The sequence below is a fragment of the Colletes latitarsis genome, chromosome 12 (assembly GCF_051014445.1).
Source record: "Colletes latitarsis isolate SP2378_abdomen chromosome 12, iyColLati1, whole genome shotgun sequence".
Taxonomy (NCBI): Eukaryota; Metazoa; Arthropoda; class Insecta; order Hymenoptera; family Colletidae; genus Colletes; species Colletes latitarsis.
The window spans coordinates 788460-815799 of record NC_135145.1 but is presented as its reverse complement, the minus strand read 5'-3'; positions in this window follow the sequence as shown (position 1 = coordinate 815799).

The following is a 27340-nucleotide window of genomic DNA, read 5'->3' as shown; positions in this document are numbered from 1 at the left end:
AGATCCTGGGTATTTTCCGTGTTTGAATCACGTAGTAATGTGGTAACACACTGATGCAGTCAATTAAACCTGGTTTCTATCAATATTTTAGAGGATAACACCGGTTAGGACTGGGTTAGGTCCGGGATATGCCCGCATCTGGCTCATGATTTTGCCTTCTTCGCATACTTGTTGGCCAGATCCTGGGTTTTTTTCGTGTTTGAATCTCGTAGTAATGTGGTAACACACTGAAGCTGTCAATTAAACCTGGTTTCGATCAATATTTCAGAGGATAACACCGGTTAGGTCTGGGTTAGGTCTGGGAAATGCGCGCATCTGGCTTATTCTTTCGCCTTCTTCGCATACTTCTTGGCCAGTTCCTGGGTTTTTTTCGTGTTTGAATCACGTAGGAATGTGGTAACACACTGAAGCAGTCAATTAAACCTGGTTTCGATCAATATTTTAGAGGATAACACCGGTTAGGTCTGGGTTAGGTCTGGGTTATGCCCGCATCTGGCTCATGATTTTGCCTTCTTCGCATACTTGTTGGCCAGATCCTGGGTTTTTTTCGTGTTTGAATCACGTAGTAATGTGGTAACACTCTGAAGCTGTCAATTAAACCTGGTTTCGATCAATATTTTAGAGGATAACACCGGTTAGGTCTGTGTTAGGTCTGGGAAATGCGCGCATCTGGCTTATTCTTTCGCCTTCTTCGCATACTTGTTGGCCAGATCCTGGGTTTTTTTCGTGTTTGAATCACGTAGTAATGTGGTAACACACTGAAGCAGTCAATTAAACCTGGTATCTATCAATATTTTAGAGGATAACACCGGTTAGGTCTGGGTTAGGTCCGGGATATGCCCGCATCTGGCTCATGATTTTGCCTTCTTCGCATACTTGTTGGCCAGATCCTGGGTTTTTTCCGCGTTTGAATCACGTAGTAATGTGGTAATACACTGAAGCAGTCAATTAAACCTGGTTTCGATCAATATTTTAGAGGATAACGCCGGTTAGGTCTGGGTTAGGTCTGGGATATGCGCGCATCTGGCTTATACTTTCACCTTTTTCGCAAACTTGTTGGCCAGATCCTGGGTTTTTTCCGTGTTTGATCACGTAGTAATGTGGTAACACACTGAAGCAGTCAATAAAACCTGGTTTCGATCAATATTTTAGAGGATAACACCGGTTAGGTCTGGGTTAGGTCTGGGATTTGCGCGCATCCGGCTCATTGTTTCGCCTTTTTCGCAAACTTGTTGGCCAGATCCTGGGTATTTTCCGTGTTTGAATCACGTAGTAATGTGGTAACACACTGAAGCAGTCAATTAAACCTGGTTTCTATCAATATTTTAGAGGATAACACCGGTTAGGTCTGGGTTAGGTCCGGGATATGCCCGCATCTGGCTCATGATTTTGCCTTCTTCGCATACTTGTTGTCCAGATCTTGGGTTTTTTTCGTGTTTGAATCACGTAGTAATGTGGTAACACACTCAAGCAGTCAATTAAACCTGGTTTCTATCAATATTTTAGAGGATAACACCGGTTAGGTCTGGGTTAGGTCCGGGACATGCCCGCATCTGGCTCATGATTTTGCCTTCTTCGCATACTTGTTGGCCAGATCCTGGGTTTTTTTCGTGTTTGAATCACGTAGTAATGTGGTAACACACTGAAGCTGTCAATTAAACCTGGTTTCGATCAATATTTCAGAGGATAACACCGGTTAGGTCTGTGTTAGGTCTGGGAAATGCGCGCATCTGGCTTATTCTTTCGCCTTCTTCACATACTTGTTGGCCAGATCCTGGGTTTTTTTCGTGTTTGAATCACGTAGTAATGTGTTACACACTGAAGCAGTCAATTAAACCTGGTATCTATAAATATTTTAGAGGATAACACCGGTTAGGTCTGGGTTAGGTCCGGGATATGCCCGCATCTGGCTCATGATTTTGCCTTCTTCGCATACTTGTTGTCCAGATCTTGGGTTTTTTTCGTGTTTGAATCACGTAGTAATGTGGTAACACACTGAAGCAGTCAATTAAACCTGGTTTCGATCAATATTTTAGAGGATAACACCGGTTAGGTCTGGGTTAGGTCCCGGATATGCCCGCATCTGGCTCATGATTTTGCCTTCTTCGCATACTTGTTGGCCAGATCCTGGGTTTTTTTCGTGATTGAATCACGTAGTAATGTGGTAACACACTGGAGCTGTCAATTAAACCTGGTTTCGATCAATATTTTAGAGGATAACACCGGTTAGGTCTGGGTTAGGTCTGGGAAATGCGCGCATCTGGCTTATTCTTTCGCCTTCTTCGCATACTTCTTGGCCAGATCCTGGGTTTTTTTCGTGTTTGAATCACGTAGGAATGTGGTAACACACTGAAGCAATCAATTAAACCTGGTTTCGATCAATATTTTAGAGGATAACACCGGTTAGGTCTGGGTTAGGTCCCGGATATGCCCGCATCTGGCTCATGATTTTGCCTTCTTCGCATACTTGTTGGCCAGATCCTGGGTTTTTTTCGTGTTTGAATCACGTAGTAATGTGGTAACACACTGAAGCTGTCAATTAAACCTGGTTTCGATCAATATTTTAGAGGATAACACCGGTTAGGTCTGGGTTAGGTCTGGGTTATGCCCGCATCTGGGTCATGATTTTGCCTTCTTCGCATACTTGTTGGCCAGATCCTGGGTTTTTTTCGTGTTTGAATCACGTAGTAATGTGGTAATACACTGAAGCAGTCAATTAAACCTGGTTTCGATCAATATATTAGAGGATAACACCGGTTAGGTCTGGGTTAGGTCTGGGATATGCGCGCATCTGGCTTATACCTTCACCTTTATCGCAAACTTGTTGGCCAGATCCTGGGTTTTTTCCGTGTTTGATCACGTAGTATTGTGGTAACACACTGAAGCAGTCAATAAAACCTGGTTTCGATCAATATTTTAGAGGATAACACCGGTTAGGTCTGGGTTAGGTCTGGGATTTGCGCGCATCTGGCTTATACTTTCGCCTTTTTCGCAAACTTGTTGGCCAGATCCTGGGTTTTTTCCGTGTTTGATCACGTAGTATTGTGGTAACACACTGATGCAGTCAATTAAACCTGGTTTCTATCAATATTTTAGAGGATAACACCGGTTAGGACTGGGTTAGGTCCGGGATATGCCCGCATCTGGCTCATGATTTTGCCTTCTTCGCATACTTGTTGGCCAGATCCTGGGTTTTTTTCGTGTTTGAATCTCGTAGTAATGTGGTAACACACTGAAGCTGTCAATTAAACCTGGTTTCGATCAATATTTCAGAGGATAACACCGGTTAGGTCTGGGTTAGGTCTGGGAAATGCGCGCATCTGGCTTATACTTTCGCCTTCTTCGCATACTTCTTGGCCAGTTCCTGGGTTTTTTTCGTGTTTGAATCACGTAGGAATGTGGTAACACACTGAAGCAGTCAATTAAACCTGGTTTCGATCAATATTTTAGAGGATAACACCGGTTAGGTCTGGGTTAGGTCTGGGTTATGCCCGCATCTGGCTCATGATTTTGCATTCTTCGCATACTTGTTGGCCAGATCCTGGGTTTTTTTCGTGTTTGAATCACGTAGTAATGTGGTAACACTCTGAAGCTGTCAATTAAACCTGGTTTCGATCAATATTTTAGAGGATAACACCGGTTAGGTCTGTGTTAGGTCTGGGAAATGCGCGCATCTGGCTTATTCTTTCGCCTTCTTCGCATACTTGTTGGCCAGATCCTGGGTTTTTTTCGTGTTTGAATCACGTAGTAATGTGGTAACACACTGAAGCAGTCAATTAAACCTCGTATCTATCAATATTTTCGAGGATAACACCGGTTAGGTCTGGGTTAGGTCCGGGATATGCCCGCATCTGGCTCATGATTTTGCCTTCTTCGCATACTTGTTGGCCAGATCCTGGGTTTTTTCCGCGTTTGAATCACGTAGTAATGTGGTAATACACTGAAGCAGTCAATTAAACCTGGTTTCGATCAATATTTTAGAGGATAACACCGGTTAGGTCTGGGTTAGGTCGGGGATATGCGCGCATCTGGCTTATACTTTCACCTTTTTCGCAAACTTGTTGGCCAGATCCTGGGTTTTTTCCGTGTTTGATCACGTAGTAATGTGGTAACACACTGTAGCAGTCAATAAAACCTGGTTTCGATCAATATTTTAGAGGATAACACCGGTTAGGTCTGGGTTAGGTCTGGGATTTGCGCGCATCCGGCTCATTGTTTCGCCTTTTTCGCAAACTTGTTGGCCAGATCCTGGGTATTTTCCGTGTTTGAATCACGTAGTAATGTGGTAACACACTGAAGCAGTCAATTAAACCTGGTTTCTATCAATATTTTAGAGGATAACACCGGTTAGGTCTGGGTTAGGTCCGGGATATGCCCGCATCTGGCTCATGATTTTGCCTTCTTCGCATACTTGTTGTCCAGATCTTGGGTTTTTTTCGTGTTTGAATCACGTAGTAATGTGGTAACACACTCAAGCAGTCAATTAAACCTGGTTTCTATCAATATTTTAGAGGATAACACCGGTTAGGTCTGGGTTAGGTCCGGGATATGCCCGCATCTGGCTCATGATTTTGCCTTCTTCGCATACTTGTTGGCCAGATCCTGGGTTTTTTTCGTGTTTGAATCACGTAGTAATGTGGTAACACACTGAAGCTGTCAATTAAACCTGGTTTCGATCAATATTTCAGAGGATAACACCGGTTAGGTCTGGGTTAGGTCTGGGAAATGCGCGCATCTGGCTTATTCTTTCGCCTTCTTCGCATACTTCTTGGCCAGATCCTGGGTTTTTTTCGTGTTTGAATCACGTAGGAATGTGGTAACACACTGAAGCAGTCAATTAAACCTGGTTTCGATCAATATTTTAGAGGATAACACCGGTTAGGTCTGGGTTAGGTCTGGGTTATGCCCGCATCTGGCTCATGATTTTGCCTTCTTCGCATACTTGTTGGCCAGATCCTGGGTTTTTTTCGTGTTTGAATCACGTAGTAATGTGGTAACACACTGAAGCTGTCAATTAAACCTGGTTTCGATCAATATTTCAGAGGATAACACCGGTTAGGTCTGTGTTAGGTCTGGGAAATGCGCGCATCTGGCTTATTCTTTCGCCTTCTTCGCATACTTGTTGGCCAGATCCTGGGTTTTTTTCGTGTTTGAATCACGTAGTAATGTGTTACACACTGAAGCAGTCAATTAAACCTGGTATCTATAAATATTTTAGAGGATAACACCGGTTAGGTCTGGGTTAGGTCCGGGATATGCCCGCATCTGGCTCATGATTTTGCCTTCTTCGCATACTTGTTGTCCAGATCTTGGGTTTTTTTTCGTGTTTGAATCACGTAGTAATGTGGTAACACACTGAAGCAGTCAAATAAACCTGGTTTCTATCAATATTTTAGAGAATAACACCGGTTAGGTCTGGGTTAGGTCCGGGATATGCCCGCATCTGGCTCATGATTTTGCCTTCTTCGCATACTTGTTGGCCAGATCCTGGGTTTTTTTCGTGATTGAATCACGTAGTAATGTGGTAACACACTGGAGCTGTCAATTAAACCTGGTTTCGATCAATATTTTAGAGGATAACACCGGTTAGGTCTGGGTTAGGTCTGGGAAATGCGCGCATCTGGCTTATTCTTTCGCCTTCTTCGCATACTTCTTCGCCAGATCCTGGGTTTTTTTCGTGTTTGAATCACGTAGGAATGTGGTAACACACTGAAGCAGTCAATTAAACCTGGTTTCGATCAATATTTTAGAGGATAACACCGGTTAGGTCTGGGTTAGGTCCCGGATATGCCCGCATCTGGCTCATGATTTTGCCTTCTTCGCATACTTGTTGGCCAGATCCTGGGTTTTTTTCGTGTTTGAATCACGTAGTAATGTGGTAACACACTGAAGCTGTCAATTAAACCTGGTTTCGATCAATATTTTAGAGGATAACACCGGTTAGGTCTGGGTAAGGTCTGGGTTATGCCCGCATCTGGGTCATGATTTTGCCTTCTTCGCATACTTGTTGGCCAGATCCTGGGTTTTTTTCGTGTTTGAATCACGTAGTAATGTGGTAATACACTGAAGCAGTCAATTAAACCTGGTTTCGATCAATATATTAGAGGATAACACCGGTTAGGTCTGGGTTAGGTCTGGGATATGCGCGCATCTGGCTTATACTTTCACCTTTATCGCAAACTTGTTGGCCAGATCCTGGGTTTTTTCCGTGTTTGATCACGTAGTAATGTGGTAACACACTGAAGCAGTCCACTAAACCTGGATTCGGACAGTATTTTGGAGGATAACACTGGTTAGGCTTGGGTTTCGTCTGGGTTATGTCCGCACCTGGCTCATGACTTTGCCCTCTTCGCATACTTGTTGGCCAGATCCTGGGTTTTTTTCGTGTTTGAATCACGTAGTAATGTGGTAACACACTGAAGCAGTCAATTAAACCTGGTTTCGATCAATATTTCAGAGGATAACACCGGTTAGGTCTGGGTTAGGTCTGGGAAATGCCCGCATCTGGCTTATACTTTCGCCTTCTTCGCATACTTGTTGGCCAGATCCTGGGTTTTTTTCGTGTTTGAATCACGTAGGAATGTGGTAACGCACTGAAGCAGTCAATTAAACCTGGTTTCGATCAATATTATAGAGGATAACACCGGTTAGGTCTGGGTTAGGTCTGGGTTATGCCCGCATCTGGCTCATGATTTTGCCTTCATCGCATACTTGTTGGCCAGATCCTGGGTTTTTTCCGTGTTTGAATCACGTAGTAAAGTGGTAACACACTGAAGCTGTCAATTAAACCTGGTTTCGATCAATATTTCAGCGAATAACACCGGTTAGGTCTGGGTTAGGTCTGGGAAATGCGCGCATCTGGCTTATACTTTCGCCTTCTTCGCATACTTGTTGGCCAGATCCTGGGTTTTTTTCGTGTTTGAATCACGTAGGAATGTGGTAACACACTGAAGCAGTCAATTAAACCTGGTTTCGATCAATATTTTAGAGTATAACACCGGTTAGGTCTGGGTTAGGTCTGGGTTATGCCCGCATCTGGCTCATGATTTTGCCTTCATCGCATACTTGTTGGCCAGATCCTGGGTTTTTTCCGTGTTCGAATCACGTAGTAATGTGGTAACACAATGAAGCAGTCAATTAAACCTGGTTTCGATCAATATTTCAGAGGATAACACCGGTTAGGTCTGGGTTAGGTCTGGGAAATGCGCGCATCTGGCTTATACTGTCGCCTTCTTCGCATACTTGTTGGCCAGATCCTGGGTTTCTTCCGTGTTTGAATCACGTAGTAATGTGGTAACACACTGAAGCAGTCAATTAAACCTGGTTTCGATCAATATTTTAGAGGATAACACCGGTTAGGTCTGGGTTAGGTCTGGGATATGCGCGCATCTGGCTTATACTTTCGCCTTTTTCGCAAACTTGTTGGCTAGATCCTGGGTTTTTTTCCGGTTCGAATAACGCAGTAATGTAGTACCACACTGAAGCAGTCAATTAAACCCGGTTTCGATCAATATTTTAGAGGATAACGCCGGTTAGGTCTGGGTTAGGTCTGGGAAATGCGCGCATCTGGCTTATACTTTCGCCTTTTTCGCAAACTTGTTGGCCAGATCCTGGGTATTTTCCGTGTTTGAAACACGTAGTAATGTGGTAACACACTGAAGCAGTCAATTAAACCTGGTTTCGATCAATATTTTAGAGGATAACGCCGGTTAGGTCTGGGTTAGGTCAGGGTTATGCGCGCATCTGGCTTATACTTTCGCCTTTTTCGCAAACTTGTTGGCCAGATCCTGGGTATTTTCCGTGTTTGAATCACGTAGTAACGTTGTACCACACTGAGGCAGTCAATTAAACCTGGATTCGGACAGTATTTTGGAGGATAACACAGGTTAGGTCTGGGTTAGTTCTGGGTTATGCCCGCATCTGGCTCATGATTTTGCCTTCTTCGCATACTTGTTGGCCAGATCCTGGGTTTTTTCCGTGTTTGAATCACGTAGTAATGTGGTAGCACACTGAAGCAGTCAATTAAACCTGGTTTCGATCAATATTTCAGAGGATAACACCGGTTAGGTCTGGGTTAGGTCTGGGAAATGCGCGCATCTGGCTTATACTTTCGCCTTCTTCGCATACTTGTTGGCTAGATCCTGGGTTTCTTCCGTGTTTGAATCACGTAGTAATGTGGTAACACACTGAGGCAGTCAATTAAACCTGGATTCGGATAGTATTTTAGAGGATAACACCGGTTAGGTCTGGGTTAGGTCTGGGTTATGCCCGCATCTGGCTCATGATTTTGCCTTCTTCGCATACTTGTTGGCCAGATCCTGGGTTTTTTCCGTGTTTGAATCACGTAGTAATGTTGTACCACACTGAGGCAGTCAATCAAACCTGGATTCGGACAGTATTTTGGAGGATAACACCGGTTAGGTCTGGGTTAGGTCTGGGTTATGCCCGCATCTGCCTCATGATTTCGCCTTCTTCGCATACTTGTTGGCCAGATCCTGGGTTTTTTTAGTGTTTGAATCATGTAGTAATGTGGTAACACACTGAAGCAGTCAATTAAACCTGGTTTCGATCAATATCTTAGAGGATAACGGCGGTTAGGTCTGGGTTAGGTCCGGAATATGCCCGCATCTGGCTCATGATTTCGCCTTCTTCGCATACTTGTTGTCCAGATCCTGGGTTTTTTTCGTGATTGAATCACGTAGTAATGTGGTAACACACTGAAGCAGTCAATTAAACCTGGTTTCTATCAATATTTTAGAGGATAACACCGGTTAGGTCTGGGTTAGGTCCGGGATATGCCCGCCTCTGGCTCATGATTTCGCCTTCTTCGCATACTTGTTGGCCAGATCCTGGGTTTTTTTAGTGATTGAATCACGTAGTAATGTGGTAACACACTGAAGCTGTCAATTAAACCTGGATTCGGACAGTATTTTGGAGGATAACACCGGTTAGGTCTGGGTTAGGTCTGGGATTTGCGCGCATCTGGCTTATACTTTCGCCTTTTTCGCAAACTTGTTGGCCAGATCCTGGGTATTTTCCGTGTTTGAATCACGTAGTAACGTTGTACCACACTGAGGCAGTCAATTAAACCTGGATTCGGACAGTATTTTGGAGGATAACACAGGTTAGGTCTGGGTTAGTTCTGGGTTATGCCCGCATCTGGCTCATGATTTTGCCTTCTTCGCATACTTGTTGGCCAGATCCTGGGTTTTTTTAGTGTTTGAATCATGTAGTAATGTGGTAACACACTGAAGCAGTCAATTAAACCTGGTTTCGATCAATATTTTAGAGGATAACACCGGTTAGGTCTGGGTTAGGTCTGGGTTATGCCCGCATCTGGTTCATGATTTTGCCTTCTTCGCATACTTGTTGGCCAGATCCTGGGTTTTCTTCGTGTTTGAATCACGTAGTAATGTGTTAACACACTGAAGCAGTCAACTAAACCTGGTTTCGATCAATATTTCAGAGGATAACACCGGTTAGGTCTGGGTTAGGTCTGGGATATGCGCGCATCTGGCTTATACTTTCGCCTTTTTCGCAAACTTGTTGGCCAGATCCTGGGTATTTTCCGTGTTTGAAACACGTAGTAATGTGGTAACACACTGAAGCAGTCAATTGAACCTGGTTTCGATCAATATTTTAGAGGATAACGCCGGTTAGGTTTCGGTTAGGTCTGGGTTATGTCCGCATCTGGCTCATGATTTTGCCTTCTTCGCATACTTGTTGGCCAGATCCTGGGTTTTTTCCGTGTTTGAATCACGTAGTAATGTGGTAACACACTGAAGCAGTCAATTAAACCTGGTTTCGATCAATATTTTAGAGGATAACACCGGTTAGGTCTGGGATAGGTCCGGGATATGCCCGCATCTGGCTCATGATTTTGCCTTCTTCGCATACTTGTTGGCCAGATCCTGGGTTTTTTTCATGTTTGAAACAGTAGTAATGTGGTACCACACTGAGGCAGTCAATTAAACCTGGTTTCGATCAATATTTCAGAGGATAACACCGGTTAGGTCTGGGTTAGGTCTGGGAAATGCGCGCATCTGGCATATACTTTCGCCTTTTTCGCAAACTTGTTGGCCAGATCCTTGGTTTTTTCCGTGTTTGAATCACGTAGTAATGTGGTACCACACTGAGGCAGTCAATTAAACCTGGTTTCGATCAATATTTTAGAGGATAACACCGGTTAGGTCTGGGTTAGGTCTGGGATTCCCGCGCATCTGGCGTATACTTTCGCCTTTTTCGCAAACTTGTTGGCCAGATCCTGGGTATTTTCCGTGTTTGAATCATGTAGTAATGTGGTAACACACTGAAGCAGTCAATTAAACCTGGTTTCGATCAATATTGCAGAGGATAACACCGGTTAGGTCTGGGTTAGGTCTGGGAAATGCGCGCATCTGGCTTATACTTTCGCCTTCTTCGCATACTTGTTGGCCAGATCCTGGGTTTCTTCCGTGTTTGAATCACGTAGTAATGTGGTAACACACTGAGGCAGTCAATTAAACCTGGATTCGGACAGTATTTTAGAGGATAACACCGGTTAGGTCTGGGTTAGGTCTGGGTTATGCCCGCATCTGGCTCATGATTTTGCCTTCTTCGCATACTTGTTGGCCAGATCCTGGGTTTTTTCCGTGTTTGAATCACGTGGTAATGTTGTACCACACTGAGGCAGTCAATTAAACCTGGATTCGGACAGTATTTTAGAGGATAACACCGGTTAGGTCTGGGTTAGGTCTGGGTAATGCCCGCATCTGGCTCATGATTTTGCCTTCTTCGCATACTTGTTGGCCAGATCCTGGGTTTTTTCCGTGTTTGAATCACGTAGTAATGTGGTAACACACTGAAGCAGTCAATTAAACCTGGTTTCGATCAATATTTCAGAGGATAACACCGGTTAGGTCTGGGTTAGGTCTGGGAAATGCGCGCATCTGGCTTATACTTTCGCCTTCTTCGCATACTTGTTGGCTAGATCCTGGGTTTCTTCCGTGTTTGAATCACGTAGTAATGTGGTAACACACTGAGGCAGTCAATTAAACCTGGATTCGGATAGTATTTTAGAGGATAACACCGGTTAGGTCTGGGTTAGGTCTGGGTTATGCCCGCATCTGGCTCATGATTTTGCCTTCTTCGCATACTTGTTGGCCAGATCCTGGGTTTTTTCCGTGTTTGAATCACGTAGTAATGTTGTACCACACTGAGGCAGTCAATCAAACCTGGATTCGGACAGTATTTTGGAGGATAACACCGGTTAGGTCTGGGTTAGGTCTGGGTTATGCCCGCATCTGGCTCATGATTTTGCCTTCTTCGCATACTTGTTGGCCAGATCCTGGGTTTTTTTAGTGTTTGAATCATGTAGTAATGTGGTAACACACTGAAGCAGTCAATTAAACCTGGTTTCGATCAATATCTTAGAGGATAACAGCGGTTAGGTCTGGGTTAGGTCCGGAATATGCCCGCATCTGGCTCATGATTTCGCCTTCTTCGCATACTTGTTGTCCAGATCCTGGGTTTTTTTCGTGATTGAATCACGTAGTAATGTGGTAACACACTGAAGCAGTCAATTAAACCTGGTTTCTATCAATATTTTACAGGATAACACCGGTTAGGTCTGGGTTAGGTCCGGGATATGCCCGCCTCTGGCTCATGATTTCGCCTTCTTCGCATACTTGTTGGCCAGATCCTGGGTTTTTTTCGTGATTGAATCACGTAGTAATGTGGTAACACACTGAAGCTGTCAATTAAACCTGGATTCGGACAGTATTTTGGAGGATAACACCGGTTAGGTCTGGGTTAGGTCTGGGATTTGCGCGCATCTGGCTTATACTTTCGCCTTTTTCGCAAACTTGTTGGCCAGATCCTGGGTATTTTCCGTGTTTGAATCACGTAGTAACGTTGTACCACACTGAGGCAGTCAATTAAACCTGGATTCGGACAGTATTTTGGAGGATAACACAGGTTAGGTCTGGGTTAGTTCTGGGTTATGCCCGCATCTGGCTCATGATTTTGCCTTCTTCGCATACTTGTTGGCCAGATCCTGGGTTTTTTTAGTGTTTGAATCATGTAGTAATGTGGTAACACACTGAAGCAGTCAATTAAACCTGGTTTCGATCAATATTTTAGAGGATAACACCGGTTAGGTCTGGGTTAGGTCTGGGTTATGCCCGCATCTGGTTCATGATTTTGCCTTCTTCGCATACTTGTTGGCCAGATCCTGGGTTTTCTTCGTGTTTGAATCACGTAGTAATGTGTTAACACACTGAAGCAGACAACTAAACCTGGTTTCGATCAATATTTCAGAGGATAACACCGGTTAGGTCTGGGTTAGGTCTGGGATATGCGCGCATCTGGCTTATACTTTCGCCTTTTTCGCAAACTTGTTGGCCAGATCCTGGGTATTTTCCGTGTTTGAAACACGTAGTAATGTGGTAACACACTGAAGCAGTCAATTGAACCTGGTTTCGATCAATATTTTAGAGGATAACGCCGGTTAGGTTTCGGTTAGGTCTGGGTTATGTCCGCATCTGGCGTATACTTTCGCCTTTTTCGCAAACTTGTTGGCCAGATCCTGGGTATTTTCCGTGTTTGAATCATGTAGTAATGTGGTAACACACTGAAGCAGTCAATTAAACCTGGTTTCGATCAATATTTCAGAGCATAACACCGGTTAGGTCTGGGTTAGGTCTGGGTTATGCCCGCATCTGGCTCATGATTTTGCCTTCTTCGCATACTTGTTGGCCAGATCCTGGGTTTTTTTCGTGTTTGAATCACGTAGTAATGTGGTAACACACTGAAGCAGTCAATTAAACCTGGTTTCGATCAATATTTCAGAGGATAACACCGGTTAGGTCTGGGTTAGGTCCGGGATATGCCCGCATCTGGCTCATGATTTTGCCTTCTTCGCATACTTGTTGTCCAGATCTTGGGTTTTTTTCGTGTTTGAATCACGTAGTAATGTGGTAACACACTGAAGCAGTCAATTAAACCTGGTTTCTATCAATATTTTAGAGGATAACACCGGTTAGGTCTGGGTTAGGTCCGGGATATGCCCGCATCTGGCTCATGATTTTGCCTTCGACGCATACTTGCTGGCCAGATCCTGGCTTTTTTCCGTGTTTGAATCACGTAGTAATGTGGTAACACACTGAAGCAGTCAATTAAACCTTGTTTCGATCAATATTTCAGAGCATAACACCGGTTAGGTCTGGGTTAGGTCTGGGTTATGCCCGCATCTGGCTCATGATTTTGCCTTCTTCGCATACTTGTTGGCCAGATCCTGGGTTTTTTTCGTGTTTGAATCACGTAGTAATGTGGTAACACACTGAAGCTGTCAATTAAACCTGGTTTCGATCAATATTTTAGAGGATAACACCGGTTAGGTCTGGGTTAGGTCTGGGATTTGCGCGCATCTGGCTTATACTTTCGCCTTTTTCGCAAACTTGTTGGCCAGATCCTGGGTATTTTCCGTGTTTGAATCACGTAGTAATGTGGTAACACACTGAAGCAGTCAATTAAACCTGGTTTCGATCAATATTTCAGAGGATAACACCGGTTAGGTCAGGGTTAGGTCTGGGTTATGCCCGCATCTGGCTCATGATATTGCCTTCTTGGCATACTTGTTGGCCAGATCCTGGGTTTTTTTCGTGTTTGAATCACGTAGTAATGTGGTAATACACTGAAGCAGTCAATTAAACCTGGTTTCGATCAATATTTTAGAGGATAACACCGGTTAGGTCTGGGTTAGGTCTGGGTTATGCCCGCATCTGGCTCATGATTTTGCCTTCTTCGCATACTTGTTGGCCAGATCCTGGGTTTTTTTCGTGTTTGAATCACGTAGTAATGTGGTAACACACTGAAGCAGTCAATTAAACCTGGTTTCGATCAATATTTCAGAGCATAACACCGGTTAGGTCTGGATTAGGTCTGGGAAATGCGCGCATCTGGCTTATACTTTCGCCTTTTTCGCAAACTTGTTGGCCAGATCCTGGGTATTTTTCGTGTTTGAATCACGTAGTAATGTGGTAACACACTGAAGCTGTCAATTAAACCTGGTTTCGATCAATATTTTAGAGGATAACACCGGTTAGGTCTGGGTTAGGTCTGGGTTATGCCCGCATCTGGCTCATGATTTTGCCTTCTTCGCATACTTGTTGGCCAGATCTTGGGTTTTTTTCGTGTTTGAATCACGTAGTAATGTGGTAACACACTGAAGCAGTCAATTAAACCCTGTTTCGATCAATATTTTAGAGGATAACACCGGTTAGGTCTGGGTTAGGTCTGGGTTATGCCCGCATCTGGCTCATGATTTTGCCTTCATCGCATACTTGTTGGCCAGATCCTGGGTTTTTTCCGTGTTTGAACCACGTAGTAATGTGGTAACACACTGAAGCAGTCAATTAAACCTGGTTTCGATCAATATTTCAGAGGATAACACCGGTTAGGTCTGGGTTAGGTCTGGGAAATGCGCGCATCTGGCTTATTCTTTCGCCTTCTTCGCATACTTCTTGGCCAGATCCTGGGTTTTTTTCGTGTTTGAATCACGTAGGAATGTGGTAACACACTGAAGCAGTCAATTAAACCTGGTTTCGATCAATATTTTAGAGGATAACACCGGTTAGGTCTGGGTTAGGTCCGGGATATGCCCGCATCTGGCTCATGATTTTGCCTTCTTCGCATACTTGCTGGCCAGATCCTGGGTTTTTTTCGTGTTTGAATCACGTAGTAATGTGGTAACACACTGAAGCTGTCAATTAAACCTGGTTTCGATCAATATTTTAGAGGATAACACCGGCTAGGTCTGGGTTAGGTCTGGGTTATGCCCGCATCTGGCTCATGATTTTGCCTTCTTCGCATACTTGTTGGCCAGATCCTGGGTTTTTTTCGTGTTTGAATCACGTAGTAATGTGGTAACACACTGAAGCTGTCAATTAAACCTGGTTTCGATCAACATTTTAGAGGATAACACCGGTTAGGTCTGGGTTAGGTCTGGGATATGCGCGCATCTGGCTTATACTTTCACATTTTTCGCAAACTTGTTGGCCAGATCCTGGGTTTTTTCCGTGTTTGATCACGTAGTAATGTGGTAACACACTGAAGCAGTCAATAAAACCTGGTTTCGATCAATATTTTAGAGGATAACACCGGTTAGGTCTGGGTTAGGTCTGGGATTTGCGCGCATCTGGCTTATACTTTCACCTTTTTCGCAAACTTGTTGGCCAGATCCTGGGTATTTTCCGTGTTTGAATCACGTAGTAATGTGGTAACACACTGAAGCAGTCAATTAAACCTGGTTTCTATCAATATTTTAGAGGATAACACCGGTTAGGTCTGGGTTAGGTCCGGGATATGCCCGCATCTGGCTCATGATTTTGCCTTCTTCGCATACTTGTTGTCCAGATCTTGGGTTTTTTTCGTGTTTGAATCACGTAGTAATGTGGTAACACACTGAAGCAGTCAATTAAACCTGGTTTCTATCAATATTTGAGAGGATAACACCGGTTAGGTCTGGGTTAGGTCCGGGATATGCCCGCATCTGGCTCATGATTTTGCCTTCTTCGCATACTTGATGGCCAGATCCTGGGTTTTTTTTGTGATTGAATCACGTAGTAATGTGGTAACACACTGAAGCTGTCAATTAAACCTGGTTTCGATCAATATTTTAGAGGATAACACCGGTTAGGTCTGGGTTAGGTCTGGGAAAAGCGCGCATCTGGCTTATTCTTTCGCCTTCTTCGCATACTTCTTGGCAAGATCCTGGGTTTTTTTCGTGATTGAATCACGTAGTAATGTGGTAACACACTGAAGCAGTCAATTAAACCTGGTTTCGATCAATATTTCAGAGGATAACACCGGTTAGGTCTGGGTTAGGTCTGGGAAATGCGCGCATCTGGCTTATTCTTTCGCCTTCTTCGCATACTTCTTGGCCAGATCCTGGTTTTTTTTCGTGTTTGAATCACGTAGGAATGTGGTAACACACTGAAGCAGTCAATTAAACCTGGTTTCGATCAATATTCTAGAGGATAACACCGGTTAGGTCTGGGTTAGGTACGGGATATGCCCGCATCTGGCTCATGATTTTGCCTTCTTCGCATACTTGCTGGCCAGATCCTGGGTTTTTTTCGTGATTGAATTACGTAGTAATGTGGTAACACACTGAAGCTGTCAATTAAACCTGGTTTCGATCAATATTTTAGAGGATAACACCGGTTAGGTCTGGGTTAGGTCTGGGAAATGCGCGCATCTGGCTTATTCTTTCGCCTTCTTCGCATACTTCTTGGCCAGATCCTGGGTTTTTTTCGTGATTGAATCACGTAGTAATGTGGTAACACACTGAAGCAGTCAATTAAACCTGGTTTCGATCAATATTTCAGAGGATAACACCGGTTAGGTCTGGGTTAGGTCCGGGATATGCCCGCATCTGGCTCATGATTTTGCCTTCTTCGCATACTTGTTTGCCGGATCCTGGGTTTTTTTCGTGTTTGAATCACGTAGTAATGTGGTAACACACTGAAGCTGTCAATTAAACCTGGTTTCGATCAATATTTTAGAGGATAACACCGGTTAGGTCTGGGTTAGGTCTGGGTTATGCCCGCATCTGGCTCATGATTTTGCCTTCTTCGCATACTTGTTTGCCGGATCCTGGGCTTTTTCGCGTTTGAATCACGTAGTAATGTGGTAACACACTGAAGCTGTCAATTAAACCTGGTTTCCATCAATATTTTAGAGGATAACACCGGTTAGGTCTGGGTTAGGTCTGGGATATGCGCGCATCTGGCTTATACTTTCACCTTTTTCGCAAACTTGTTGGCCAGATCCTGGGTTTTTTCCGTGTTTGAATCACGTAGTAATGTGGTAACACACTGAAGCAGTCAATAAATCCTGGTTTCGATCAATATTTTAGAGGATAACACCGGTTAGGTCTGGGTTAGGTCTGGGATTTGCGCGCATCTGGCTTATACTTTCGCCTTTTTCGCAAACTTGTTGGCCAGATCCTGGGTATTTTCCGTGTTTGAATCACGTAGTAATGTGGTAATACACTGATGCAGTCAATAAAACCTGGTTTCGATCAATATTTCAGAGGATAACACCGGTTGGGTCTCGGATAGGTCCGGGACATGCCCGCATCTGGCTCATGATTTTGCCTTCTGCGCATACTTGTTGGCCAGATCCTGGGGTTTTTTCGTGTTTGAATCACGTAGTAATGTGGTAACACACTGAAGCAGTCAATTAAACCTGGTTTCGATGAATATTTTAGAGGATAACACCGGTTAGGTCTGGGTTAGGTCTGGGTCATGCCCGCATCTGGCTCATGATTTTGCCTTCTTCGCATACTTGTTGGCCAGATCCTGGGTTTTTTTCGTGTTTGAATCATGTAGTAATGTGGTAACACACTGAAGCAGTCAATTAAACCTGGTTTCGATCAATATTTCAGAGGATAACACCGGTTAGGTCTGGGTTAGGTCTGGGATATGCGCGCATCTGGCTTATACTTTCGCCTTTTTCGCAAACTTGTTGGCCAGATCCTGGATTTGTTCCGTGTTTGAATCACGTAGTAATGTTGTACCACACTGAGGCAGTCAATTAAACCTGGATTCGGACATTATTTTAGAGGATAACACCGGTTAGGTCTGGGTTAGGTCTGGGTTATGCCCGCATCTGGCTCATGATTTTGCCTTCTTCGCAAACTTGTTGGCCAGATCCTGGGTTTTTTTCGTGTTTGAATCACGTTGTAATGTGGTAACACACTGAAGCAGTCAATTAAACCTGGTTTCGATCAATATTTCAGAGGATAACACCGGTTAGGTCTGGGTTAGGTCTGGGATATGCGCGCATCTGGCTTATACTTTCGCCTTTTTCGCAAACTTGTTGGCCAGATCCTGGATTTTTTTCGTGTTTGAATCACGTAGTAATGTGGTAACACACTGAAGCAGTCAACTAAACCTGGTTTCGATCAATATTTTAGAGGATAACACCGGTTAGGTCTGGGTTAGGTCTGGGATTTGCGCGCATCTGGCTTATACATTCGCCTTTTTCGCAAACTTGTTGGCCAGATCCTGGGTTTTTTCCGTGTTTGAATCACGTAGTAATGTGGTAACACACTGAAGCAGTCAATAAAACCTGGTTTCGATCAATATTTTAGAGGATAACACCGGTTAGGTCTGGGTTAGGTCTGGGTTATACCCGCATCTGGCTCATGATTTTGCCTTCTTCGCATACTTGTTGGCCAGATCCTGGGTTTTTTCCGTGTTTGAATCACGTAGTAATGTGGTAACACACTGAAGCAGTCAAGTAAACCGGGTTTCGATCAATATTTCAGAGGATAACACCGGTTAGGTCTGGGTTAGGTCCGGGATATGCCCGCATCTGGCTCATGATTTTGCCTTCTTCGCATACTTGTTTGCCGGATCCTGGGTTTTTTTCGTGTTTGAATCACGTAGTAATGTGGTAACACACTGAAGCTGTCAATTAAACCTGGTTTCGATCAATATTTTAGAGGATAACACCGGTGAGGTCTGGGTTAGGTCTGGGTTATGCCCGCATCTGGCTCATGATTTTGCCTTCTTCGCATACTTGTTTGCCGGATCCTGGGCTTTTTCGCGTTTGAATCACGTTGTAATGTGGTAACACACTGAAGCTGTCAATTAAACCTGGTTTCCATCAATATTTTAGAGGATAACACCGGTTAGGTCTGGGTTAGGTCTGGGATATGCGCGCATCTGGCTTATACTTTCACCTTTTTCGCAAACTTGTTGGCCAGATCCTGGGTTTTTTCCGTGTTTAAATCACGTAGTAATGTGGTAACACACTGAAGCAGTCAATAAAACCTGGTTTCGATCAATATTTTAGAGGATAACACCGGTTAGGTCTGGGTTAGGTCTGGGATTTGCGCGCATCTGGCTTATACTTTCGCCTTTTTCGCAAACTTGTTGGCCAGATCCTGGGTATTTTCCGCGTTTGAATCACGTAGTAATGTGGTAATACACTGATGCAGTCAATAAAACCTGGTTTCGATCAATATTTCAGAGGATAACACCGGTTAGGTCTCGGATAGGTCCGGGACATGCCCGCATCTGGCTCATGATTTTGCCTTCTGCGCATACTTGTTGGCCAGATCCTGGGGTTTTTTCGTGTTTGAATCACGTAGTAATGTGGTAACACACTGAAGCAGTCAATTAAAGCTGGTTTCGATCAATATTTTAGAGGATAACACCGGTTAGGTCCGGGTAAGGTCTGGGTTATGCCCGCCTCTGGCTCATGATTTTGCCTTCATCGCATACTTGTTGGCCAGATCCTGGGTTTTTTCCGTGTTTGAATCACGTAGTAATGTGGTAACACACTGAAGCAGTCAATTAAACCTGGTTTCAATCAATATTTCAGAGGATAACACCGGTTAGGTCTGGGTTAGGTCCGGGATATGCCCGCATCTGGCTCATGATTTTGCCTTCTTCGCATACTTGCTGGCCAGATCCTGGGTTTTTTTCGTGTTTGAATCACGTAGTAATGTGGTAACACACAGAAGCAGTCAATTAAACCTGGTTTCGATCAATATTTCAGAGGATAACACCGGTTAGGTCTGGGTTAGGTCCGGGATATGCCCGCATCTGGCTCATGATTTTGCCTTCTTCGCATACTTGTTTGCCGGATCCTGGGTTTTTTTCGTGTTTGAATCACGTAGTAATGTGGTAACACACTGAAGCTGTCAATTAAACCTGGTTTCGATCAATATTTTAGAGGATAACACCGGTTAGGTCTGGGTTAGGTCTGGGTTATGCCCGCATCTGGCTCATGATTTTGCCTTCTTCGCATACTTGTTTGCCGGATCCTGGGCTTTTTCGCGTTTGAATCACGTAGTAATGTGGTAACACACTGAAGCTGTCAATTAAACCTGGTTTCCATCAATATTTTAGAGGATAACACCGGTTAGGTCTGGGTTAGGTCTGGGATATGCGCGCATCTGGTTTATACTTTCACCTTTTTCGCAAACTTGTTGGCCAGATCCTGGGTTTTTTCCGTGTTTGAATCACGTAGTAATGTGGTAACACACTGAAGCAGTCAATAAATCCTGGTTTCGATCAATATTTTAGAGGATAACTCCGGTTAGGTCTGGGTTAGGTCTGGGATTTGCGCGCATCTGGCTTATACTTTCGCCTTTTTCGCAAACTTGTTGGCCAGATCCTGGGTATTTTCCGTGTTTGAATCACGTAGTAATGTGGTAATACACTGATGCAGTCAATAAAACCTGGTTTCGATCAATATTTCAGAGGATAACACCGGTTAGGTCTCGGATAGGTCCGGGACATGCCCGCATCTGGCTCATGATTTTGCCTTCTGCGCATACTTGTTGGCCAGATCCTGGGGTTTTTTCGTGTTTGAATCACGTAGTAATGTGGTAACACACTGAAGCAGTCAATTAAACCTGGTTTCGATCAATATTTTAGAGGATAACACCGGTTAGGTCTGGGTTAGGTCTGGGTCATGCCCGCATCTGGCTCATGATTTTGCCTTCTTCGCATACTTGTTGGCCAGATCCTGGGTTTTTTTCGTGTTTGAATCATGTAGTAATGTGGTAACACACTGAAGCAGTCAATTAAACCTGGTTTCGATCAATATTTCAGAGGATAACACCGGTTAGGTCTGGGTTAGGTCTGGGATATGCGCGCATCTGGCTTATACTTTCGCCTTTTTCGCAAACTTGTTGGCCAGATCCTGGATTTGTTCCGTGTTTGAATCACGTAGTAATGTTGTACCACACTGAGGCAGTCAATTAAACCTGGATTCGGACATTATTTTAGAGGATAACACCGGTTAGGTCTGGGTTAGGTCTGGGTTATGCCCGCATCTGGCTCATGATTTTGCCTTCTTCGCAAACTTGTTGGCCAGATCCTGGGTTTTTTTCGTGTTTGAATCACGTTGTAATGTGGTAACACACTGAAGCAGTCAATTAAACCTGGTTTCGATCAATATTTCAGAGGATAACACCGGTTAGGTCTGGGTTAGGTCTGGGATATGCGCGCATCTGGCTTATACTTTCGCCTTTTTCGCAAACTTGTTGGCCAGATCCTGGATTTTTTTCGTGTTTGAATCACGTAGTAATGTGGTAACACACTGAAGCAGTCAACTAAACCTGGTTTCGATCAATATTTCAGAGGATAACACCGGTTAGGTCTGGGTTAGGTCTGGGATATGCCCGCATCTGGCTCATGATTTTGCATTCTTCGCATACTTGTTGGCCAGATCATGGGTTTTTTCCGTGTTTGATCACGTAGTAATGTGGTAACACACTGAAGCAGTCAATAAAACCTGGTTTCGATCAATATTTTAGAGGATAACACCGGTTAGGTCTGGGTTAGGTCTGGGATTTGCGCGCATCTGGCTTATACTTTCGCCTTCTTCGCAAACTTGTTGGCCAGATCCTGGGTTTTTTCCGTGTCTGAATCACGTAGTAATGTGGTAACACACTGAAGCAGTCAATAAAACCTGGTTTCGATCAATATTTTAGAGGATAACACCGGTTAGGTCTGGGTTAGGTCTGGGTTATACCCGCATCTGGCTCATGATTTTGCCTTCTTCGCATACTTGTTGGCCAGATCCTGGGTTTTTTCCGTGTTTGAATCACGTAGTAATGTGGTAACACACTGAAGCAGTCAAGTAAACCTGGTTTCGAGCAATATTTCAGAGGATAACACCGGTTAGGTCTGGGTTAGGTCCGGGATATGCCCGCATCTGGCTCATGATTTTGCCTTCTTCGCATACTTGTTTGCCGGATCCTGGGTTTTTTTCGTGTTTGAATCACGTAGTAATGTGGTAACACACTGAAGCTGTCAATTAAACCTGGTTTCGATCAATATTTTAGAAGATAACACCGGTTAGGTCTGGGTTAGGTCTGGGTTATGCCCGCATCTGGCTCATGATTTTGCCTTCTTCGCATACTTGTTTGCCGGATCCTGGGCTTTTTCGCGTTTGAATCACGTAGTAATGTGGTAACACACTGAAGCTGTCAATTAAACCTGGTTTCCATCAATATTTTAGAGGATAACACCGGTTAGGTCTGGGTTAGGTCTGGGATATGCGCGCATCTGGCTTATACTTTCACCTTTTTCGCAAACTTGTTGGCCAGATCCTGGATTTTTTTCGTGTTTGAATCACGTAGTAATGTGGTAACACACTGAAGCAGTCAATAAAACCTGGTTTCGATCAATATTTTAGAGGATAACACCGGTTAGGTCTGGGTTAGGTCTGGGATTTGCGCGCATCTGGCTCATGATTTTGCATTCTTCGCATACTTGTTGGCCAGATCATGGGTTTTTTCCGTGTTTGATCACGTAGTAATGTGGTAACACACTGAAGCAGTCAATAAAACCTGGTTTCGATCAATATTTTAGAGGATAACACCGGTTAGGTCTGGGTTAGGTCTGGGATTTGCGCGCATCTGGCTTATACTTTCGCCTTCTTCGCAAACTTGTTGGCCAGATCCAGGGTTTCTTCCGTGTCTGAATCACGTAGTAATGTGGTAACACACTGAAGCAGTCAATAAAACCTGGTTTCGATCAATATTTTAGAGGATAACACCGGTTAGGTCTGGGTTAGGTCTGGGTTATACCCGCATCTGGCTCATGATTTTGCCTTCTTCGCATACTTGTTGGCCAGATCCTGGGTTTTTTCCGTGTTTGAATCACGTAGTAATGTGGTAACACACTGAAGCAGTCAAGTAAACCTGGTTTCGATCAATATTTCAGAGGATAACACCGGTTAGGTCTGGGTTAGGTCCGGGATATGCCCGCATCTGGCTCATGATTTTGCCTTCTTCGCATACTTGTTTGCCGGATCCTGGGTTTTTTTCGTGTTTGAATCACGTAGTAATGTGGTAACACACTGAAGCTGTCAATTAAACCTGGTTTCGATCAATATTTTAGAAGATAACACCGGTTAGGTCTGGGTTAGGTCTGGGTTATGCCCGCATCTGGCTCATGATTTTGCCTTCTTCGCATACTTGTTTGCCGGATCCTGGGCTTTTTCGCGTTTGAATCACGTAGTAATGTGGTAACACACTGAAGCTGTCAATTAAACCTGGTTTCCATCAATATTTTAGAGGATAACACCGGTTAGGTCTGGGTTAGGTCTGGGATATGCGCGCATCTGGCTTATACTTTCACCTTTTTCGCAAACTTGTTGGCCAGATCCTGGGTTTTTTCCGTGTTTGAATCACGTAGTAATGTGGTAACACACTGAAGCAGTCAATAAAACCTGGTTTCGATCAATATTTTAGAGGATAACACCGGTTAGGTCTGGGTTAGGTCTGGGATTTGCGCGCATCTGGCTTATACTTTCGCCTTTTTCGCAAACTTGTTGGCCAGATCCTGGGTATTTTCCGCGTTTGAATCACGTAGTAATGTGGTAATACACTGATGCAGTCAATAAAACCTGGTTTCGATCAATATTTCAGAGGATAACACCGGTTAGGTCTCGGATAGGTCCGGGACATGCCCGCATCTGGCTCATGATTTTGCCTTCTGCGCATACTTGTTGGCCAGATCCTGGGGTTTTTTCGTGTTTGAATCACGTAGTAATGTGGTAACACACTGAAGCAGTCAATTAAACCTGGTTTCGATCAATATTTTAGAGGATAACACCGGTTAGGTCTGGGTAAGGTCTGGGTTATGCCCGCCTCTGGCTCATGATTTTGCCTTCATCGCATACTTGTTGGCCAGATCCTGGGTTTTTTCCGTGTTTGAATCACGTAGTAATGTGGTAACACACTGAAGCAGTCAATTAAACCTGGTTTCAATCAATATTTCAGAGGATAACACCGGTTAGGTCTGGGTTAGGTCCGGGATATGCCCGCATCTGGCTCATGATTTTGCCTTCTTCGCATACTTGCTGGCCAGATCCTGGGTTTTTTTCGTGTTTGAATCACGTAGTAATGTGGTAACACACTGGAGCAGTCAATTAAACCTGGTTTCGATCAATATTTTAGAGGATAACACCGGTTAGGTCTGGGTTAGGTCTGGGTTATGCCCGCATCTGGCTCACGATTTTGCCTTCTTCGCATACTTGTTGGCCAGATCCTGGGTTTTTTTCGTGTTTGAATCATGTAGTAATGTGGTAACACACAGAAGCAGTCAATTAAACCTGGTTTCGATCAATATTTCAGAGGATAACACCGGTTAGGTCTGGGTTAGGTCTGGGAAATGCGCGCATCTGGCTTATACTTTCGCCTTTTTCGCAAACTTGTTGGCCAGATCCTGGGTTTTTTTCGTGTTTGAATCACGTAGTAATGTGGTAACACACTGAAGCAGTCAATTAAACCTGGTTTCGATCAATATTTTAGAGTTTAACACCGGTTAGGTCTGGGTTAGGTCTGGGATATGCGCGCATCTGGCTTATACTTTCGCCTTTTTCGCAAACTTGTTGGCCAGATCCTGGATTTTTTCCGTGTTTCAATCACGTAGTAATGTTGTACCACACTGAGGCAGTCAATTAAACCTGGATTCGGACATTATTTTAGAGGATAACACCGGTTAGGTCTGGGTTAGGTCTGGGTCATGCCCGCATCTGGCTCATGATTTTGCCTTCTTCGCATACTTGTTGGCCAGATCCTGGGTTTTTTTCGTGTTTGAATCATGTAGTAATGTGGTAACACACTGAAGCAGTCAATTAAACCTGGTTTCGATCAATATTTCAGAGGATAACACCGGTTAGGTCTGGGTTAGGTCTGAGATATGCGCGCATCTGGCTTATACTTTCGCCTTTTTCGCAAACTTGTTGGCCAGATCCTGGATTTTTTCCGTGTTGGAATCACGTAGTAATGTTGTACCACACTGAGGCAGTCAATTAAACCTGGATTCCGACATTATTTTAGAGGATAACACCGGTTAGGTCTGGGTTAGGTCTGGGTTATGCCCGCATCTGGCTCATGATTTTGCCTTCTTCGCATACTTGTTGGCCAGATCCTGGGTTTTTTTCGTGTTTGAATCACGTTGTAATGTGGTAACACACTGAAGCAGTCAATTAAACCTGGTTTCGATCAATATTTCAGAGGATAACACCGGTTAGGTCTGGGTTAGGTCTGGGATATGCGCGCATCTGGCTTATACTTTCGCCTTTTTCGCAAACTTGTTGGCCAGATCCTGGATTTTTTTCGTGTTTGAATCACGTAGTAATGTGGTAACACACTGAAGCAGTCAACTAAACCTGGTTTCGATCAATATTTTAGAGGATAACACCGGTTAGGTCTGGGTTAGGTCTGGGTTATGCCCGCATCTGGCTCACGACTTTGCCTTCTTCGCATACTTGTTGGCCAGATCCTGGGTTTTTTTCGTGTTTGAATCACGTAGTAATGTGGTAACAAACTGAAGCAGTCAATAAAACCTGGTTTCGATCAATATTTTAGAGGATAACACCGGTTAGGTCTGGGTTAGGTCCGGGATATGCCCGCATCTGGCTCATGATTTTGCCTTCTTCGCATACTTGTTGGCCAGATCCTGGGTTTTTTTCGTGTTTGAATCACGTAGTAATGTGGTAATACACTGAAGCAGTCAATAAAACCTGGTTTCGATCAATATTTTAGAGGATAACACCGGTTAGGTCTGGGTTAGGTCTGGGTTATGCCCGCATCTGGCTCATGATTTTGCCTTCTTCGCATACTTGTTGGCCAGATCCTGGGTTTTTTTCGTGTTAGAATCACGTAGTAATGTGGTAACACACTGAAGCAGTCAATTAAACCTGGTTTCGATCAATATTTTAGAGGATAACACCGGTTAGGTCTGGGTTAGGTCTGGGTTATGCCTGCATCTGGCTCATGATTTTGCCTTCTTCGCATACTTGTTGGCCAGATCCTGGGTTTTTTTCGTGTTTGAATCACGTAGTAATGTGGTAACACACTGAAGCTGTCAATTAAACCTGGTTTCGATCAATATTTTAGAGGATAACACCGGTTAGGTCTGGGTTAGGTCTGGGTTATGCCCGCATCTGGCTCATGATTTTGCCTTCTTCGCATACTTGTTGGCCAGATCCTGGGTTTTTTCGTGTTTGAATCACGTAGTAATGAGGTAATACACTGAAGCAGTCAACTAAACCTGGTTTCGATCAATATTTTAGAGGATAACACCGGTTAGGTCTGGGTTAGGTCTGGGATATGCGCGCATCTGGCTTATGCATTCGCCTTTTTCGCAAACTTGTTCGCCAGATCCTGGGTTTTTTCCGTGTTTGAATCACGTAGTAATGTTGTACCACACTGAGGCAGTCAATTAAACCTTGATTCGTACAGTATTTTAGAGGATAACACCGGTTACGTCTGGGTGAGGTCTGGGTTATGCCCGCATCTGGCTCATGATTTCGCCTTCTTCGCATACTTGTTGGCCAGATCCTGGGTTTTTTTCGTGTTTGAATCACGTAGTAATGTGGTAATACACTGAAGCAGTCAATAAAACCTGGTTTCGATCAATATTTTAGAGGATAACACCGGTTAGGTCTGGGTTAGGTCTGGGCTATGCCCGCATCTGGCTCATGATTTTGCCTTCTTCGCATACTTGTTGGCCAGATCCTGGGTTTTTTTCGTGTTTGAATCACGTAGTAATGTGGTAACACACTGAAGCAGTCAATTAAACCTGGTTTCGATCAATATTTTAGAGGATAACACCGGTTAGGTCTGGGTTAGGTCTGGGTTATGCCCGCATCTGGCTCATGATTTTGCCTTCATCGCATACTTGTTGGCCAGATCCTGGGTTTTTTCCGTGTTTGAATCACGTAGTAATGTGGTAACACACTGAAGCAGTCAATTAAACCTGGTTTCGATCAATATTTTAGAGGATAACGCCGGTTAGGTCTGGGTTAGGTCTGGGATATGCGCGCATCTGGCTTATACTTTCGCCTTTTTCGCAAACTTGTTGGCCAGATCCTGGATTTTTTCCATGTGTGAATCACGTAGTAATGTTGTACCACACTGAGGCAGTCAATTAAACCTGGATTCGGACATTATTTTAGAGGATAACACCGGTTAGGTCTGGGTTAGGTCTGGGTTATGCCCGTATCTGGCTCACGATTTTGCCTTCTTCGCATACTTGTTGGCCAGATCCTGGGATTTTTTCGTGTTTGAATCATGTAGTAATGTGGTAACTCACTGAAGCAGTCAATTAAACCTGGTTTCGATCAATATTTCAGAGGATAACACCGGTTAGGTCTGGGTTAGGTCCGGGATATGCCCGCATCTGGCTCATGATTTTGCCTTCTTCGCATACTTGTATGCCGGATCCTGGGTTTTTTTCGTGTTTGAATCACGTAGTAATGTGGTAACACACTGAAGCAGTCAATTAAACCTGGTTTCGATCAATATTTTAGAGGATAA